The sequence below is a fragment of the Salvelinus alpinus genome, chromosome 12 (genome assembly GCF_045679555.1).
Source record: "Salvelinus alpinus chromosome 12, SLU_Salpinus.1, whole genome shotgun sequence".
NCBI lineage: Eukaryota > Metazoa > Chordata > Actinopteri > Salmoniformes > Salmonidae > Salvelinus > Salvelinus alpinus.
In genome coordinates this window covers 12,071,685-12,092,611 of record NC_092097.1, presented here as the reverse complement: position 1 = coordinate 12,092,611, position 20,927 = coordinate 12,071,685, and the positions used below count along the sequence as shown (strand labels likewise).

The 20,927-nt window shown below is 43.4% G+C and overlaps 1 long non-coding RNA gene across 1 annotated transcript; it reads left to right on the top strand.

Annotated features, from left to right (window-relative positions):
* The first annotated feature begins 17,157 nt into the window (after positions 1-17,157).
* LOC139535222 (uncharacterized) lies at positions 17,158-19,431 on the top strand. The gene is made up of 3 exons (XR_011667083.1): positions 17,158-17,312; positions 18,167-18,340; positions 18,574-19,431. It is a non-coding gene; the product is annotated as an uncharacterized lncRNA (long non-coding RNA).
* Positions 19,432-20,927: the final 1,496 nt, after the last annotated feature.

The window sequence follows — 20,927 nt, the reverse complement described above, 5'->3', positions numbered from 1 at the left end:
CAGGCCCCAGGTTCTAAAATTCCAAAACAAAGACAGTTCAAAGACACAACACACTGTTGAAGGAATTTGGTTTTGCCACAGAGATTTACGTTATTGACATTTTTCATCATGGCAAATCACAATCAGCCTGCTATGAAGCACTACAGCAGGGTTAGGTTAAGGCTAGGGTTTGGTACTCTGTATCAGAATTGTTTGGTCAAATGATGTAATAGCAGAAATGTAGATGCAGCCACTCTGCTGCTGCTAGCCTTAGTGAGGTGTTTTTAGACGGCTCTTCAAAACCTTTGAAATCTTTTCATCCAGAGCTGCCACGCATTGGCTGTGAGACACACGCATTTGACCCTCTTCTCACGCTTTCACGGTACACCTCTTATATATATATTACGCATTGAAAAGTACAGCGCGTTAACTTTTCAACTGTGCTCCAAATCATTTTGAAATCGTAGCATCTGCGCCTGCAATTTAACATCACGAGCAGAACCCTCTATCATTGTCCTGTCTTGCCACTGCACTGTGAACAGTGACACATTAAAGTATATGATTGGTCTAGTTATGTAAGGGATCGGGGGAATTGGATGCAGGTTTTAAAGAAACGCCCCTCGCGATTAAAGTGGAGTTGAATGGAGAGGGGGGAACATTCTCTGCTGAGTTTATACAACTGTAAAGAGTAGCACGGTAGCGATGTTTTATGTACAGTGTTGTCAACAAAATTAGGTTGCTGATACTAAGGTCCATAAATATATTGCGGAATGCAGCCCTTTGACAGCCTGTACTAAAGTCGATTTAATCCACACTTGCATAGGTCCCCTCATTTGGTGATTGGCGTTTAGGCTGTGACTACGAAAAGGCAGCAGACAGACCTACAGAATGTTTTAACCGGGTTTGGTAGGGTGACCTGATTTGTAACTATAAATACTTTGGTCAAACAGATTGTGAACCCAAAAGTGTAGGTTTGATTCTAGAGGGGGGACAATAAATAGAACAATTCTTTGGTTAGGGTGTTGGGTTGGATTTATGTCATCTTGTCTTCGGGAGATTTTATTATCTGTTTACTTTATTCAGTCTGATTCGTGGATAAATCTCATACTTAACAATGGGCTCAACTATAGGGTGATTACTGTGCTTGTCAGCAAGAATACTGCTGTTATTCTCCAAATGTATTTCATTATTCCACTTCTTCCCAATTGTAATCACGTATTTGAAAAATGATATGACCACTTGTGTCTTTGAAAATTAATTACATGAGGCTATGTATGTTTGTAGCCATTCATGGACAGTTTTGAATAATTCATTCAAGTAAGCATAAGATATAAAATACTCCAGGAATCAAATATAATTTGACATTTTAGTATTGTGCACATGCTAGGCAACTCATAAATGCATCACATTTAGTCTATGTAGGGTAAGATGATGGCAAGGATCTTCGACTAGTAGGCATAAACCACCTGAATATTGATATTCATTCGATTTTTCTTGAAGGTTTAGAGATTTTTGAGAAATTAGAATACCTCACAATCAAATGCAGACCGTATTACCTCCCAAGAGAATTCTCTTCGATTATAGTCACAGCTGTGTATATTTCCCCTCAAGCCGATACCACGACGGCCCTCAAAGAACTACACTGGACTTCATGCAAACTGGAAACCACATATCCTGAGGCCACATTTATTGTAGCTAGGGATTTTAACAAAGCAAATTTGAGGAAAATGCTACCGAAGTTTTACCAACACATTGACTGTAGTACTCGCGCTGGTAAAACATTGGACCACTGCTTCTCAACTTTTCGAAATACCTACAAAGCCCTCCCCAGCCCTCCCTTCGGCAAATCTGATCACTACTTAATTTTGCTCCTCCCTTCCTATAGGCAGAACCTCAAACAGGAAGTACCTGTACTAAGGTCTATTCAACGCTGGTCTGACTAATCGGAAATCCATGTTTCAAGATTGTTTTGATCACGCGGACTGGGATATGTTCCGGGTAGCCTCTGAGAATAACATCAACGAATACACGGATACGGTGACTGAGTTCATCAGGAAGTGTGTAGGAGTTGTTGTACCCACTGTGCCTATTAAAACCTACCCAACCAGAAACCGTGGATAGATGGCAGCATTCTCAAAAAACTGAAAACACGAACCAACGCATTTAACCATGGCAAGGTGACTGGGAATATGGCCAAATACAAACAATGTAGGTATTCCCTCCGTAAGGCAATCAAACAGGCAAAATGTCAGTACAGAGGCAAAGTGGAGTCGCAATTCAACGGCTCAGACATGAGACACATGTGGCAGGGTCTACAGACAATCACGGACTACAAAGGGAAAACCAGCCACGTCGTGGAAACCGACGTCTTGCTTCCGGACAAGCTAAACACCTTCTTCGCCCGCTTTGAGGATAACACAGTGCCACCAACGCAACCCGCTACCAAGGACTGTGGGCTCTCCTTCTCTGTGGCTGACATGAGTAAGACATTTAAGCGTGTTATCCCTCGCAAGGCTGCCCGCTCATTCAACACCATAGTACCCTCCAAGCTCACCATTAAGCTCGGGGCCCTGGGTCTGAACCCCACCCTGTGCAACTGTGTTCTGGACTCCCTGACGGGCCGCCCCCAGGTGGTGAAGGTAGGTAACAACACCTCCACTTCGTAGATCCTCAAAAAAGGGGCCCAAAAGGGTGCGTGCCCCTACTGTTCTCCCAACCTCAGGAGGCTGAAGAAATGTGTCTTGGCCCCTTAAACCCTCACAAACTTTTACAGATGCACAATTGAAAGCATCCTGTCGGGCTGTATCACCACCTGGTATGGCAACTGCACCACCCACAACCGCAGGGCTCTCCAGAGGGTGGTGCGGTCTACGCAACGCATCCCCGGGGGCAAACTACCTGACCTCCAGGACACTTACAGCACCTGATGTCACAGGGAGGCCAAAATGATCATCAAGGACATCAACCACCAGAGCCACGGCCTGTTCACTATCATCCAGAAGGCAAGGTCAGTACAGGTGCATCAATGCTGGGACCGAGAGACTGAAAAATGGCTTCTATCTTAAGGCCATCAGACTGTAAAATAGCCATCACTAGCCGGTTTCCACCCAGTTACGCAACCCTGCACCTTAGAGGCTGCTGCCCTATATAAACTCAGCAAAAAAATAAACATCCCTTTTTCAGGACCGTGTCTTTCAAAGATAATTCGTAAAAATCCAAATAACTTCACAGATCTTCATTGTAAAGGGTTTCAACGCAGTTTCCCATGCTTGTTCAATGACCCATAAACAATTAATGAACATGCACCTGTGGAACGATTGTTAAGACACTAACAGCTTACAGACGGTAGGCAATTAAGGTCACAGTTATGAAAACTTAGGCCACTAAAGAGGCCTTTCTATTGACTCTGAATAACACCAAAAGAAAGATGCCAGGGTCCCTGCTCATCTGCATGAACGTGCCTTAGGCATGCTACAAGGAGGCATGAGAACTGCAGATGTGGTCAGGGCAATAAATTGCAATGTCTGTACTGTGAGTCACCTAAAACAGTGCTACAGGGAGACAGGACGGACAGCTGATCGTCCTCTCAGTGGCAGACCACATGTAACAACACCTGCACAGGATCGGTACATCCGAACATCACACCTGCGGGACAGGTACAGGATGGCAACAACAACTGCCTAAGTTACACCAGGAATGCACAATCCCTCCATCAGTGCTCAGACTGTCCGCAATAGGCTGAGAGAGGCTAGACTGAGGGCTTGTAGGCCTGTTGTAAGGCAGGTCCTCACTAGACATCACCGGCAACAACGTCGCCTATGGGCACAAACCTACCGTCGCTGGACCAGACAGGACTGGCAAAAAGTGCTCTTCACTGACGAGTTGCGGTTATGTCTCACCAGGGGTGATGGTCGGATTCGCGTTTATCGTCAAACGAATGAGCGTTACACCGAGGCCTGTACTCTGGAGCGGGATCGATTTGGAGGTGGAGGGTCCGTCATGGTCTGGGGCAGTGTGTCACAGCATCATCGGACTGAGCTTGTTGTCATTGCAGGCAATCTCAATGCTGTGCGTTACAGGGAAGACATCCTCTTCCCTCACGTGGTACCCTTCCTGCAGGCTCATCCTGACATGACCCTCCAGCTTGACAATGCCACCGGCCATACTTCTCGTTCTGTGAGTGATTTCCTGCAAGACAAGAATGCCAGTGTTCTGCCATGGCCAGCGAAGAGCCCGGATCTCAATCCCATTGAGCATGTCTGGGACCTGTTGGATCGGAGGGTGAGTGCTAGGGCCATTCCCCCCAGAAATGTCCGGGAACTTGCAGGTGCCTTGGTGGAAGAGTGGGGTAACATCTCACAGCAAGAACTGGCAAATCTGGTGCAGTCCATGAGGAGGAGATGCACTGCAGTACTTAATGCAGCTGGTGGCCACACCAGATACTGAATGTTACTTTTGATTTTGCCCCCCCTTTGTTTAGGGACACGTTATTCCATTTCTGTTAGTAAATGTCTGTGGAACTTGTTCAGTTTATGCCTCAGTTGTTGAATCTTGTCATGTTCAAACAAATATTTCCACATGTTAAGTTTGCTGAAAATAAACGCAGTTGACAGTGAGAGGACGTTTATTTTTTTGCTGAGTTTACATAGACTTGGAATCGCTGGCCACTTTAATAATGGAATACTGGTCACTTTAATCATGTTTAAATAATGTTTACATACGGCTTTACTCATCTCATATATACTGTATTCTATTCTACTGTATATTAGTCAATGTCACTCCGACATTGCTCAATCTAATATTTATATATTTCTTAATTGGATTCTTTTACTTTTAGATTTGTGTGTATTGTGAATACTTTTTTGATACTACTGCACTGTTGGAGTTAGGAACACAAGCATTTCGCTACACCCGCAATAACAACTGATAAATATGTGTATGTAACAAATCAAATTATATTTACAACCAGCAATTGGGAAAAATAATACAACCAGCAATAGTGGGAAAAATCTTAATACAGGTAAACTGAAATCTGTTTGACCTATTTTATACCAGCATGCAGTGGTGTAAAGTCCTTTAAAGTACTACTTAAGTAGTTTTTTGGTGTATCTGTACTTTACTATTTATATTTCTCAAGCACTGTGATGCAGTGCCTTAGACCGCTGCACCACTTGGGAGGCCACTTCACTACATTCCTAAAGAAAATAAAGTACTTTTTACTACACACATTTTCCCTGACACCCAAAAGTACTTGTTACATTTTGAATGCTTAGCGGGACAGGAAAATCGTCCAATTCAAGCACTTGTCAAGAGAACATCCCTGGTCATCCCTATTGCCTCTGATCTGGCGGACTCACTAAACACAAATGCTTTGTTTGTAAATAATGTCTGAATGTTGGAGCGTACCTGGCTATCCAGTAATAAAAATCTAAAACATGTAATTGTTCCATCTGGATTGCTTAATATAAGCAATTTGAATTGATTTATACTTTTATTTTACTTTTGATACTTAAGTATATTTTTGCAATTACATTTACTTTTGATACTTAACTATATTTTATTACTAGATTATTTTAGAATTTTACTCAAGTAGTATATTACTGGTTGAATTTCACTTTTACATGAGTCATTTTCTATTAAGGTATCTTTACTTTTACTCAAGTATGACAGTTGGATACTTTTTCCACCAATGCCAGCATGTCACCTTTGCAACTAGAGGGAAAACTCTAGATCACCTTAACCCCACACACAGAGACGCATACAAAGCTCTCCCTCAACCTCAATTTGTCAAATCTGACCATAACTATATCCTCCTGATTCCCGCTTACAAGTAAAAACTCAATCAGGAAGTACCATGGATGCGCTCAATACGGAAATGGTCCGATGAATCAGATGCTACGCTACAGGACTGTTTCACTAGCACAAACTGGAATATGTTCCAGGATTCATCCGATGGCATTGAGGAGTTTTCCACATCAGTCACTGGCTTCATTAATAAGTGCATCGATGACGTCGTCCACATAGTGACCGTACGTAAATATCCCAACCAGAAGCCAGGCAACATACTAAAGACTGAGCTAAAGACTAGAGCTGCCGCTTTTAAAGAGCAGGAAACTAATCTGGGCGCTGATAAGAAATCCTGCTACGCCCTCAGACAAACCATCAAAAAGGCAAAGTGTCAATACAGGACTAAGATCGAATCCTACTACACCGGCTCTGACGCTCATCGGATGTGGCAGAGCTTGCAAACTATCAGAGATTACAAAGGGAAACCCAGCTGATAGCTGCCCAGTGATGCAAGCCTACCAGATGAGCTAAATGCCTTTGATGCTTCGAGGCAAGCAACACAGAACCTTACATGTACATGAGAACTGTTTGATCACTTCCTCCGTAGCCGATGTAAGTGAGACCTTTACACAGGTTAATATTCACAAGGCCGCAGGGCCAGACAAATTACCAGGACGCGAACTCAGAGCATGCGCTGACCAGCTGGGAAGTGTCTTCAATGACATTTTCAACCTCTCCCTGACCCAGTCTGTAAGACTTGCATGTTTCAAGCCAACCACCATAGTCCCTGTGCCCAAGAACACCAAGGTAACCTGTCTAAATGACTACTGCCCCTTAGCACTCACATCTGTAGCCATGAAATGCTTTGAAAGGTTGATCATGGCTCACATCAACACCATCATTCCAGAAACTCTGGACCCACTCAAATTTGCATACCGCCCCAACAATATTTTTTTATAAAGTAAAGCATTATATTGTTAGATTATAGGAGTAACTCTGGAAGGCCTAGAACATTCTTCCACACCTGAAGTTCAACTGTTGGAGTCATTTGGAGCACCTGTGCGTATTTCCATCATACCATAGGCCTGCAGTATAAGCCAGGTAGGTAAGTAGTACAAGGCAGGTAGGTAGCCATAGCGGTTAAGCGCGTTGGGCCAGAAACCAAAAGGTCACTGGTTTGAATCCCAGAGCTGACTAGGTGAAAAATCATGTCAGTCACTCTAGACTGTCTGCTAAATAACATATTTTTTTGAATGTAATAGCCAAACCTTAATGAAAGTTTCTAAACTTTATTGGAATAAGTCAAGCCATTGTTTATATAGAAAATACGAGCAGGATATTACATTGCAGAAAACACAACGTTACAGTTGGAACTTAATTTGGCGAAAGAAAATCGCTTAACAGAATGAAACAAAACACTTACGAACTGGTTTAAACCTTCACAAAAGAAAATGTCTCAACAGAAATAAACACGTTTTCATATTTAAAGAACTTAAATAACTGGTTTGGATTAATACATAGGCCTACACTAATACCAAATACAGTTGAAGTCGGAAGTCTTAGGTCAGTTAGGATCACCACTTTATTTTAAGAATGTGAAATGTCAGAATAATAGTAGAGAGAATTATTTATTTCAGCTTTTATTTCAGCCAGTGGGTCAGAAGTTTACATACACTAAATTAGTATTTGGAAGCATTGCCTTTAAATGGTTTAACTTGGGTCAAACGTTTCGGGTAGCCTTCCACAAGCTTCCCACAATAAGTTGGGTGAATTTTGGCCCATTCCTCCTGACAGAGCTGGTGTAACTGAGTCAGGTTTGTAGGCCTCCTTGCACGCACATGCTTTTTCAGTTCTGCCCACAAATTTTCTATAGGATTGAGGTCAGGGCTTTGTGATGGCCACTCCAATACCTTGACTTTGTTGTCCTTAAGCCATTTTGCCACAACTTTGGAAGTATGCTTGGGGTCATTGTCCATTTGGAAGACACTTTTTCGACCAAGCTTTAACTTCCTGACTGATGTCTTGAGATGTTGCTTCAATTCATCCACATAACTTTCTTACCTCATGATGCCATCTATTTTGTGAAGTGCACCAGTCCCTCCTGTAGCAAAGCACCCCCACAACATGATGCTGCCACCCCCGTGCTTCACGGTTGGGATGGTGTTCTTCGGCTTGCAAGCCTCCCCCTTTTTCCTCCAAACATAATGATGGTCATTATGGCCAAACAGTTCTATTTTTGTTTCATCAGACCAGAGGACATTTCTACAAAAAGTACGATCTTTGTCCCCATGTGCAGTTGCAAACCGTAGTCTGGCTTTTTTATGGCGGTTTTGGAGCAGTGGCTTCTTCCTTGCTGAGTGGCCTTTCAGGTCATGTCGATATAGGACTCGTTTTACTGTGGATATAGATACTTTCGTACCTGTTTCCTCCAGCATCTTCACAAGGTCCTTTGCTGTTGTTCTGGGATTGATTTGCACTTTTCGCACCAAACACACCCTCTGGCCTAACCAAAATAGAGAATAAAAGCCTCTCTATGGCCAGGGCGTGACACTATGATATAAAGATGGAGGCAAAATCATCTCTATTGAACAAAACAAAGTCAGAACAGCGAGGGTCCCCAGTCCGGGGCCCGCAGCAAGGGTCCCCAGTCCGGGGTCGGCGGCGAAGGTCCCCGCACCAGAGGCGCCACCAAAGTGGGGGGAGCCAGAGGCGGAGGGGGGTTTACGTTCCGCACCAGAGCCGCCGCCATAAAGGAAGCCCACCCAGACCCTCCCCTTTAGAGTCAGGTTTTGCGGCCGGAGTCCGCACCTTTGGGGGGGTGTACTGTCACACCCTGGTTAGGCCAGGGTGTGACTAGGGTGGGCATTCTAGTTTCTTTATTTTTATGTTTCCTATTTCTTTGTGTTTGGCCGGGTATGGTTCTCAATCAGAGGCAGCTGTCTATCGTTGTCTCTGATTGGGAATCATACTTAGGTAGCCTTTTTCCCACCTGTGTTTGTGGGTAGTTGTTTTCTGTATAGTTTAGTTACCTTACAGAACTGTTCGTTTTTCTCTTTGTTATTTTTGTTCAAGTGTTCTGATTTAAATAAAATATCATGAACACGTACCCCGCTGCGCTTTGGTCCAGTCATTTCCAGGAAGAGGATCGTGATACATAGGCTAATTTATTTGCGGCTAATTCAGCCACCTGAGTAAGTGGAAACTCAAAACCCATTAGCTAGATCACTAACTCTAAAGATAATACGCACTCATAGTAGCCATGTATTCATCTAACAGTACATTTAATGTGACATTTTTGTGTCACACAGTTGTAGCCTACTGTACCATCCAATGAGGCCTATGCACTTGCAATAGCCAATGTGTATTTCGTACACTCTGTATCTCAAAACCATATCAAATATCTTTGTAAAATAGTTGCTATTGACCTCATATTTGAGAGTTGAGAAATGAAAAGTATACCTACAGAAAGATGAGAACATCCGCTCTCCATCTGTAACAACAGGGTAGCTATGTTCTCCCAACAATTGGATTTTAAAACATACATTTTCTTTCTCCCAGAGCATTTTTCCCCCCTGGGAAATGAGAGAGAGAGAGTGGCTCACTCGACTCAGCAGCAGGCCTCATGCAGCAAAACAGGTACAGGGGCCGGCAGGCATACACTTTCATTACAGGAATCATGAGGATAATGTACTTTACTGTTTGACCAAATCATGGTTTTAGCCTCCTTTTTAGTGAGGCGAATGAATGTTCTGCCCGCATAGATGCATTTTTTATCTCCCACAGCCAGTTGTCAAAGGGTCGCAAAATGTGACTAAATGGTCGCAGACTGGAGCCCTGCCTTGTAGGCTTTTTACAATAGGCACTCTCTAACTTTCATTTTACTTCAATGAAAAAGGCCTCCATCTTCGCAATCAACAGCAGCCTAGGCCAAGACTGCTCTCTCACTTTCTCTCTCTCCTCAGCAGCAGGGCAGCTCCAGATAATTTGGCCAACTTAAATAGTATTTATTAGCTTTTCATTTATTTTATCGGTCAAAAGCTGTCAATTTCCAGCTAACAGAAACCCTGAGCGCCAGTGGCTTTCCATAGCACCCCTACATACACTGCTGCATGTTCTGACCATTGTGCTGACAGCACAGCGGAGATACAGGTTTTGCGCCAACCTGTCACTCAATCATTTGAACATCTTTGCTATTTTTATATAGGGACATAAAACTGAGGGGTCACAAGTTTCAGTTTTGCCCCATCGTGGAGCCGGGTAAGCCCACAGCATTATCGAACCTCCCCTATAAGTATTTTCTTTGAAAGCGTAATTTGGTCATTGGTAAACACAGGAAGACCCCACTGCTGAAGGAGACACAAGAAAGCCTGATTGGACTTCTCAAAAACCTGCCTAAACAAGCCTAAATCCTGGGGAAAGTATTATGTGGACCAACAAAACACATTTACAGCTCTTTGGAAATACAGATCAGTGCTGTGTGATGATCAAATTAATGAAAATAACAATGAAAATTACAATCCAAGATGGAGGAGGTTTGTTAATGCTCTCGGGTTGCTTTGCTGCCTATAGTACTGGGGACCTTGTACGTGCGCAAGGCATCATGAAATCAGCAGATTATCAGGCGTTTTGCAGTCCAATGTTCAACCCAGTGTCTAAAACAAACAGTAAGGTCCAGATCTGGTCCCGTGTGGCTCAGTTGGTAGAGCATGGCGCTTGCAACGCCAGGGTTGTGGGTTCATTCCCCACGGGGGGACCAGGATGAATATGTATGAACTTTCCAATTTGTAAGTCGCTCTGGATAAGAGCGTCAGCTAAATGACTTAAATGTAAATGTAAAACCTGGGCCTACATTGAAGGTTGTGGGTCTTCCAGCAGAACAACGAACCCAAACACACATAAAAAAGCACCCAGAAAGAGTTAAGATATGCTGGACTGTTCTGGGGTGGCCAGTGAAGAGTCCAGATCTGAATCACATCCAAAACCTATCGCAAGATCTGAAAACAGTAAGTGGTTGGGGGCACCCCTTAAATATAGAAGAATTAGAGCAGTTTGCTGCTGAAAAGTGGGCCTAATTGTCAGTAGAAATTTGCAGCACGCTCATTGATGGCTACAAGAAGCGCTTGTCTGCAGTTATCTTGGCCAAAGGCTGTGCAACCAAGTCCTAGCTCCAGGGTGACAATAATTTTGTCCATTACAATTTTTTTTCGAAATTCGTTTACAAATATGTTTTTAAAAATTAAACTTGTTCTGCAATGTTAAAAATCCAAAAGCATAACAAGGTGTTGTGACCATTTTCCCCCACAACTTATTTGAGAAGAAATAGGGAATTATTTAAGAAAAGTACAAGGGTGCCTATATAATGCTTGCTGTGTGTGTGCATCTTTGTGTGTATGTGCACCCATATGTGCATGCATATACTGTATGTACGTGTGGATTTAATTATGTGCCTACTCTGTATGTGGGTGTTTCCACACGGACATATCCAGGGTTGTTTTGGGTACCTGTTTGTGGTTGTTTTGGGTACTTTTGAGTTGTTTTGTGTACATGTTTGGGGTTGTGTGTGGTTGTTTTGGGTTGTTCTGGGTTGTTTTATGTACTTTTGGGTTGCTTTGGGCACCTGTTTGTGGTTGTTTGGGGTTGTTCTGTGTACTTTTGGGTTGTTTTGGGTACTTTGGGGTTGTTTTGGGTACTTTTGGGTTCCTCTGAGTTGTTTGGGGTACATGTCAGTGGTTGTTTGGGGTTGTTGGCTGTTGTTTGTGGTTGTTTTTGGTTGTTTCGGGTACTTTTTGGTTGTTTTGGGTACTTTGGGGTTGTTTTGGGTACTTTTGGGTTCCTCTGAGTTGTTTGGGGAACATGTTTGGGGGTTTTGGGGGTTGTTGGCTGTTGTTTGTGGTTGTCTTCGGTTGTTTCGGGTACTTTTGGGTTGTTTGGGTAAATTGGGGTTATATTTGGTACTTTTGGGTTGTTTTGGGTTATTTGGGGTACTTTTGGTTTATTTTGGGTACCTGTTTGGGTTTGGGGTTGTTTTGGGTACTTTTGGGTACTTTGGGGTTGTTTGGGGCACCTGTTTGGGGTTGTTCTGGGTACCTTTGGGTTGTTTTGGGTACTTTGGGGTTGTTTTGGGTACTTTGGGGTTCTTTTGGGTACCTGTTTGGGTATGGGGTTGTTTTTGGTTGTTTGGGGCAGTGGCGTCATTAGTCCTGGGCTTCCGGCGCTTCAGCCCCGGATGTTTTTGATCCAGCCCCGAACTTTTTGATGGTCTATGAGTTTCCATAACCACACATCACTTGTGCTATGTGCTAAGCTGCTTATGGATTCCAATTAGTGTTATTTATTTGCACAAATGATAAGAGGTGAAATACAGACAGTGAAAAGGTAAAACATGGTTTACAAAATGTTCAGGTGAAAAAGCCTGTGGAATTACTATTAAAACAATTGTTTTCTTTTCCACTTACAACCAGGACATGTCACGAGAGGAGGGTAGACAAGAGACGGCAACAAAGAATACTAAGAGACAGCAACAGATGACACAGAGAAAGCGATGGAGAGGGGTGATCAACTTAAAGCTGCTCTATGGATTCTAATTACTGTACTGTGTGTGTGAGGAGGGGGGTACTGTGGGATTGTTTAATCAGTTTGGCTCATTGGACAGGTCAGAGTCTGTCTGAAGTTGAGTGGATTTTGGCAATACACTGTAGATGTATGTGTTCCAGAGTAGAGAGCCCCACGGTAGCCACTGTAATTGAGAATTAGCTATGGCAAGTGGGAAGGTGCGAGCTACCTGAAAAATATTCATGCATCTAGCTGTTTATAATTCCTTATTTTCTTTGCCAGGGGAGAATACCCCCGGAGCCCCCTACTTGCTTTGGGCTTCATTCTATTACTGCTATTCACTTACTTTTATAGCTCTTCATCAGCAGCCCACTTTTTGTAAGTAATTAGGCCTTATGGTCCTCCAAGTTTATCTGGAATATTCTGCCACAGTGGATGTGTCATAATACCCATAAAAACGTGAAATGGTTCCAATGGTTTTTCTGCCAATTTTTCACTTTTTTTTATGAATTGTGCAGTTGGTGGGTGTAGGCTTACCTTTGGGTGACATTTTGATAGCCATGTAATTCTCTCTCGGACAAGGTAAGTTTTATCAATATATTCGCCTCAATTTACTATCTAAAATCGCAGATGGAAAAATTAATGATGAAAAAACAATTGGAACCATTTCTGGGTTTTATGACTCATACTGTGGTACTTAATTTAGTCCGAAAGGATTTGAGAAATATGATTGGTTGACGATAGGTCTATGACATTAGCCTAAGCCTAGTCTTGCTCTGCTCCTAATATCAGATCTCAACAATGATTGGAGAAGTGTTTATCATCACCAGTTGGCTTAGGCTACCACATCCTTATCATATACTGTATCTCTTCCATCTTTTCCAGTGGCGACCCATCATTATAGGCAGGTGGGGCGGAACCCCACATTTTTAGCATGTTATTTTTGCATTAATACGTGTCACATATCAGTTTGCAAACAATGTAAAAAAAAAATATATATCATTGAGTTAATAAAGCCGCATACAAACATGGTCTCTTTTTTTGCTTTCTTGAGTAAGGCAGCTCCAAAATGCAGGTGTTTCAGCCTAGCTCAGTGCTTTCTGTGGTGGCGGGGTAAGCCAGAAGAAAATATGGAGCATTGCGTCGTGATTGGCTCAGTGTTCTGTCACTCATGGGGACACTACGTCACCGCCAAGTCTTTGCTTTCAAAATCTTAGCTAGCAGTCATCATCATGATGAATCAAGTCGACAATCTACTGCCAAATCCTTCTTAAGCAAGTCAGCCATATCAGCTCTGTTTTTTAAAAGGCATTAAATGAGGCTGAATGAACTGTTTCGCTGCAAGACAAAGCTCTGCCAGGTGTAGCAGTGGTAACATGTTGGGACTGCTGTTGGGACAGCTTTATGTAGGCCCTAACAGTTTGTGGGCACCGTTTGTCACCGTTATAGTGCAATTAATGTATTGTTTAGTGTTCTGTTGTATAGTGGCTTTGCTGGCATGCATCCCACTTTTCATATTTTTTTTGCCCCACCCATATTTACATGCTAAAATCGTAACTGATCTTTTCATAAACTCAACATGACTGCAAGAGACAGGTGTGAATGTCTGACTGAAATAAAGGACAAATCTACCTTTTTAAATTAAGGGTGGTGTTTGAATTTGTTGCTAAAATGCAGAACATGATTGTTTGGTTGCGGGACAAAGAGGCAAAAAAGCGTGACTATGTCACGACTTCCGCCGAAGTCGGCTCCTCTCCTTGTTCGGGCGGCGTTCGGCGGTCGACGTCACCGGCTTTCTAGCCATTTTTCATGTGTCCATTTGTTTTGTCTTGTTCCCTGCACAACTGGTTTTCATTCCCCAATCAATTCATATGTATTTATTCCTCTGTTCCCCATCATGTCTCTGTGTAGGATTGTTTGTGTTACGTGTATTTTGATATTGTGGAAATTGTTACTATTACTTTTTGTCTATGTTCTGTGTTTTGTGCACATTTTATGTTATTTTTGTGCTGTCATTTTGACCGGAATAAAAAGTGTGCCTGTTCACTACACTCTGCTCTCCTGCACCTGACTTCGCCTCCGATACACACTCCTAACAGACTGTCCTGTACAGTCTGGGACACGTGGTCATCCTAGGATTGGTAGAATAGGACGTAAATAAAGGATACATCTTTTTCAAGATTTAGTTATCCTATCTCTGCAAAGACATAGACCGCAACCTGGAAGTCAGACTAAACATATGAACAGCGTTGTATTCATCTGAGTCACATCCCTGTGGTGCAGTGGAATAATTCCAGGGATAAAACTCCTTAGGTACCAGGTTTGATCCCTGCTTGCGTCTACATGAACTGTCTTACAACAACATTCCTCAACAGTAAAACAGCACTAACAGATGATTAAAACCTCCATGGACTGTTCAAATTATTTGATTCTATAAACATAGGGACTAACATTCTACGAACATTTGAGGGAATGCTGGATTAAACCTAAATATAATATTTTGAGAACCTTTCAAGAATACATGAACATGTGTGTGAACATTCTTGCAACTTAAGGGAAATGTTTTGTACACCCTGACCGTGATAGAAACATTGCATGAATTCAGCACCACAGGAGGTTGGTGGCAACTTAATTGGGGAGGGCAGGCTCGTTGTCATAGCTGGAGCGGAATTAGTGGAATGGTATCAAATACAGTGAGGGAAAAAAGTATTTGATCCCCTGCTGATTTTGTTCGTTTGCCCACTGACATTGAAATGATCAGTCTGTAATTTTAATGGTAGGTTTATTTGAACAGTGAGAGACAGAATAACAACAAAAAAATCCAGAAAAACGCATGTCAAAAATGTTATAAATTGATTTGCATTTTAATGAGGGAAATAAGTATTTGACCCCTCTGCAAAACATGACTTAGTACTTGGTGGCAAAACCCTTGTTGGCAATCACAGAGGTCAGATGCTTCTTGTAGTTGGCCACCAGGTTTGCACACATCTCAGGAGGGATTTTGTCCCACTCCTCTTTGCAGATCTTCTTCAAGTCATTAAGGTTTCGAGGCTGACGTTTGGCAACTCGAACCTTCAGCTCCCTCCACAGATTTTCTATGGGATTAAGGTCTGGAGACTGGCTAGGCCACTCCAGGACCTTAATGTGCTTTTTCTTGAGCCACTCCTTTGTTGCCTTGGCCGTGTGTTTTGGGTCATTGTCATGCTGGAATACCCATCCACGACCCATTTTCAATACCCTGGCTGAGGGAAGGAGGTTTTCACCCAAGATTTGACGGCACATGGCCCCGTCCATCGTCCCTTTGATGCGGTGAAGTTGTCCTGTCCCCTTAGCAGGAAAACACCCACCAAGGAATATTGTTTCCACCTCCATGTTTGACGGTGGGGATGGTTTCTTGGGGTCATAGGCAGCATTCCTCCTCCTCCAAACACGGCAAGTTGAGTTGATGCCAAAGAACTCCATTTTGGTCTCGTCTGACCACAACACGTTCACCCAGTTGTCCTCTGAATCATTCAGATGTTCATTGGCAAACTTCAGACGGGCATGTATATGTGCTTTCTTGAGCAGGGGGACCTTGCGGGCGCTGCAGGATTTCAGTCCTTCACGGCGTAGTGTGTTACCAATTGTTTTCTTGGTGACTATGGTCCCAGCTGCCTTGAGATCATTGACAAGATCCTCCTGTGTAGTTCTGGGCTGATTCCTCACCATTCTCATGATCATTGCAACTCCATGAGGTGAGATCTTGCATGGAGCCCTAGGCCAAGGGAGTTTGACAGTTCTTTTGTGTTTCTTCCATTTGCGAATAATCGCACAAACTGTTGTCACCTTCTCACCAAGCTGCTTGGCAATGGTCTTGTAGCCCATTCCAGCCTTGTGTAGATCTACAATCTTGTCCCTGACATCCTTGGAGAGCTCTTTGGTCTTGGCCATGGTGGAGAGTTTGGAATCTGATTGATTGATTGCTTCTGTGGACAGGTGTCTTTTATACAGGTAAGAAACTGAGATTAGTAGCACTCCCTTTAAGAGTGTGCTCCTAATCTCAGCTCGTTACCTGTATGAAAGACACCTGGGAGCCAGAAATCTTTCTGATTGAGAGGGGGTCAAATACTTATTTCCCTCATTAAAATGCAAATCAATTTATAACATTTTTGACATGCGTTTTTCTGGATATTTTTGTTGTTATTCTGTCTCTCACTGTTCAAATAAACCTACCATTAAAATTATAGACTGATAATTTCTTTGTCAGTAGGCAAACGTACAAAATCAGCAGGGGATCAAATACTTTTTTCCCTCACTGTACATCAAAGACATGGTTTCCATGTGTTTGATGCCATTCCATTAGCTCCGTTCCAGACATTATTATGAGCCGTCCTCCCCTCAGCAGCCTCCACTGTAATCAGAACAACTGGACAGATTTTGTGTTTGGGGAACCTATCTCTTGTAATGTCCCCACACTGCTCCCACAACCTAATGAAATATTTTGGGAACTTTTAAAGAACATGAAAAATATGGTCTGGTAACATTCTGCCAACATCAGAGGAATGTTTTGTGCACGCTAATACAAACATTGTATAATCATCAGCACTACTGGACACATTTGGCATTACCCCCCCCCCCCCCCATTCTCCCTAGTAAGTGGTTCTTTCCGAGGTGAACCACGGAGCAAAGATATGCTGGACAGAACGCTAGAAACTCTAGTGCAGAGGTCTCCAACCCTGTTCCCGAAGAGCTACCGCCCTGTAGGTTTTTGCTCCAACCCTAATCTAGCGCACCTGATTCTAATAATTAGTTGATGGATAAACTGAATCAGGTTAGTTACAACTGGGGTTTGATTGAAAACCTACAGGAGGATAGTTATCCAGGAACAGAGTTGGAGAGCCCTGCTTTAGTGCGTGCAGACAGTATAGTCAGTGATGGAGGAGAGAGGGTGTAGAGTGACACACACAGCATTTGATTTGATGTTAGCTGCTGGTGATAGGCAGGACTCACAGGAGGTACGTTTGTAAATTAATTTGATCAAGCTATGTAGCCTATTGATTCCTTCTTGATGAATAAATACAACGTAATACTCTGTATTCAGACCACGTAATACTCTGTATTCAGACCACGTAATACTCTGTAATACTAGCCACCTAGCAAATTTATGAAGTCGGCTTTAGCTAGCCAGCTAGATAGGTTCCCAATCTCCCAACCTCATAACTAGATACCAAGCCATTTCAGGCATCAATCAAGGTAGAGTAGCTTGTCTAACTATCTTAGCTGGCATTCTGGCAAGGTTGCTAGACATTAGAAAATAATTTAATTGCTTTAATTCGTAGGTGATGATACTATATACCAGTGTTGCAGTTGTACTGAACTCCTAATGCATGACACTTCTTAAAGAATCAATGTGCATCATTAATCAAAATGATAATGGAACCGGTGAAAAGGTATGCTTAGATAACCTAGACATATTATTTTTTTTTTACATAGAATTAGACATAATGATTATGGCTCTAGATTGCAAGAAAAAGCGGTTTCAGGTGTTTGAAAAATGAGAAATTCTCAGAATTCCGGAGGGGGCCCCTCTGGACCCCCCCCCCCCCCCCCCTCCATCATCAAATACTTTGTGCCCCCTCTAAAATAACGGGTGCATGACACCCCTGACCAATGCCACTCAGTCATTGGCTACATATCAATACAAGGCTTTGCAAGAACAGTAAACCACTGGCAATCACCCATCTTAATGGAGCAGGCATCTTCAGTAACACTAATAATCCTAACCTCACCTGTGAACACCATTACACCAATCCTCTGAGCAGCACTATAAGTCGAAAATCACAACTCTCCCTCTTCCTGGTGCTGCAAGGTCTCAGCAGGACCAAAGAAGAGCCCATGCCTCAGCCCCCAGCACCCAGCCCTCCATCGCCTAGACCCCAGGATGGAGCAGAGAGGATGGAGCTACAGTCAAACCCACAGTGAGATAGGACACCCTGAAGGCTGCCTGCATGTTGCTCTGAGCAAAGAACTGATTGGCAGGCAGGTGGGAGCTGCTGAAACCACGTAAATTGTGGTTAGACCATTTAATCTGCTGATGTAAGGACAATCATACCCAGAACCATTTTCCTTCCACTGTGTCAAAGCCTTGGTGTTAAACGATGAGGGAAGTTTTGCCAAATGATTTACAGTGTTTTGAAGAGACTTAAAGGAGACCTCCAGTATCCTGTCTCTTTACTGTCTGATCCCTGTGCTCTCCTCTCCCACTCATATCTGTAGGCCTGGGCAGGAGTATTTCCATTTCTTAATTTGTTCCATGGCATCTTGATATCCTCCATGACTACAGCCGGGAGTGTTTCCTGTACATGTGACCTAGGAAGGAAACACTAAGGCCCCACCCATGACAACTGACAAATAGGAAAGGGAAATGTACAGTAGTCTACAAGCTTCGCTCGGTCAACATTACAATTCCAAGATCCACCCCTAGGCGTATGACTAAGCCAACAGAACAGACAGCTCTCCATCAGTCAGAGCATGTCAGCCCCAAGGTGCCCAGCAGGGGAGCAGCAACCTGGTACCCATTCTAATTGCTACCAGTTCAACAGAGAGAGAGAGGAATGGAGGAAGAGACTGGAGGCAGGGTCAGAGGGGACGCTCCCTGTCAAGCTCCACCAGGCATGTGTGTCCGTCCGGCCCTGGATGCTGTTCCGTTGTCACATGGCAGAACCAGTGGTGGCCTCACGGCCTCCTCACAGCTGCACAGGAAGTGAGCCCCAGCAGGAGGGAGACAGTGACCCACATCTGACCCACAACAATAACAACAACAATGCCTAGACTGCTTGGGTTCTTAATATGCCTTCTGTCTCCTCCTTCGCCTCCTAAGTCTACTGTCTCTACATGTGGTCTGTAAATGGAATACCTACTGCAGCGCTGTTGGTGTTTGTTCTTAGAATCTAAGAGAATATCAAAAGGATTTGGTCATAGCGATTTGATTAGAATCCTTATAGGCGACCACCATCGTATCTCACTTTTGTTAACGTTCAATTAAACCTGCATTGTATAGTGTAAGGGTGAGCTATTTGATTTGCATAATGTTTGAAATGATTTGTGCTAATGGGTGAGGGAGGGAGGGAGAAACAGCAGGTTCGGGACAATGTCTCAAATAGCTCCTAATGGCTGTGCTATTGAACATGAAACTCATAGGACGTTAAAGGCATTGGGGCTACAGAACTCACAGTCCCCTTTTATCGAAACAGAATATAAAGAGCTTTGATGTTTTCAGAAACAGAGATAAGGAAAAAAACTAATAAATGTGGATGAAAATGTTTGAAATATCCAAAACACTGAGGCCTATGCATTCCTCTCCAGCCATGGAGGATCAATAGTTTGCACTACTCACTGCAGTAATTGGGAAAGATATCAGCTTAACCATGAATTATTACTGACCATTGAATTCCATCATTTTAATCATAGCAGCTATTTTCTGAACGGTATCCACAAGGGTGGAGATGATGCTTGGGATAGGTGGCTTCTTTTCCACACTGGTATCAAACTGTCCCATGTCTGCCAGGGGTGGGCGAGAGTTTTACAGATTCCAGCATATCGTGTACATTCATATTTGTTGTTCCCTGAGAACTGTCTAAAATAATCCAACATTGCTTCATAGGAATGTGTGCAATTAAGTCACTGGCTTTGTTTCAGGACTATGTGACAGTTGTACTTTATGCACTCACCACAGTGGTCAAACTGATGATGCCCCTCCTCCCAGATAGTCCAGAGAGGGAGAACTACAGACCAGCTCCTCCTCTTCAACTCCACACCCTGGGGCAGGATATCCCAGGAGACAGGAGGATTCTTTCTTGACTACGTGACCAGGGCAGGAAGAACCAGTGACGGCAGTTGTTCCTAGTCAAGTCGCACAGTCAGTAAACCTCTTGGGCCTGTTGATATCTGCAAGTGGAGGGATACAGAATGTCTGAATGAGTGTCACCCTTGACTGTAGTGGATGTAGCATGGGCCGTGGATCTGTTCCCGGTGGTGGGTCCCCCAGCCATCTGCATGGAGAAGGGGCACAGACAGACATGCCTTCTCTCAGGCACATTTCTCCTTTTTATGCCACACACTAAAGATTTGATCTAAGGTGCCTATCTCAGCAAATCAGGTCTGTATGGACTTACTACTGTACTTGTTAGATTAGCAAAATCTCTCTTGCAAAGATCATGATACAAATGAATAATGTTAACGTCATCTAGAGAATATTATATTCTTAAGTATCCATCAGCAGGCAATCGCCAGACACAAAGTATGAAAATATTGGGGGGAAATTACACAATGTTCCTATTTCTCCAATGTGTCTTTGAAACCAGCGTTTTAGCCCCAGACACTTGGCAACTCCATTCAGGAAGTTCCCTGTGGACCCAGTGGAGTTTGGATGGAGCACTAGTTTAGACCTACTCTTTCCATCAGTGGGCTATGTCTCCAGCAGTGAGGCTGTAATGACACTGGTGGGATTGTGTTGTGTGAACTGGGAGCAAACATAGTGGCACATTGTGACAGAGTCTAATAGTGAGAGTGAGCGGGGAGCCTCTTCTAGCTCTCTCAGTCACTCTGGGGCTCTGGTCAGTAATCACTAT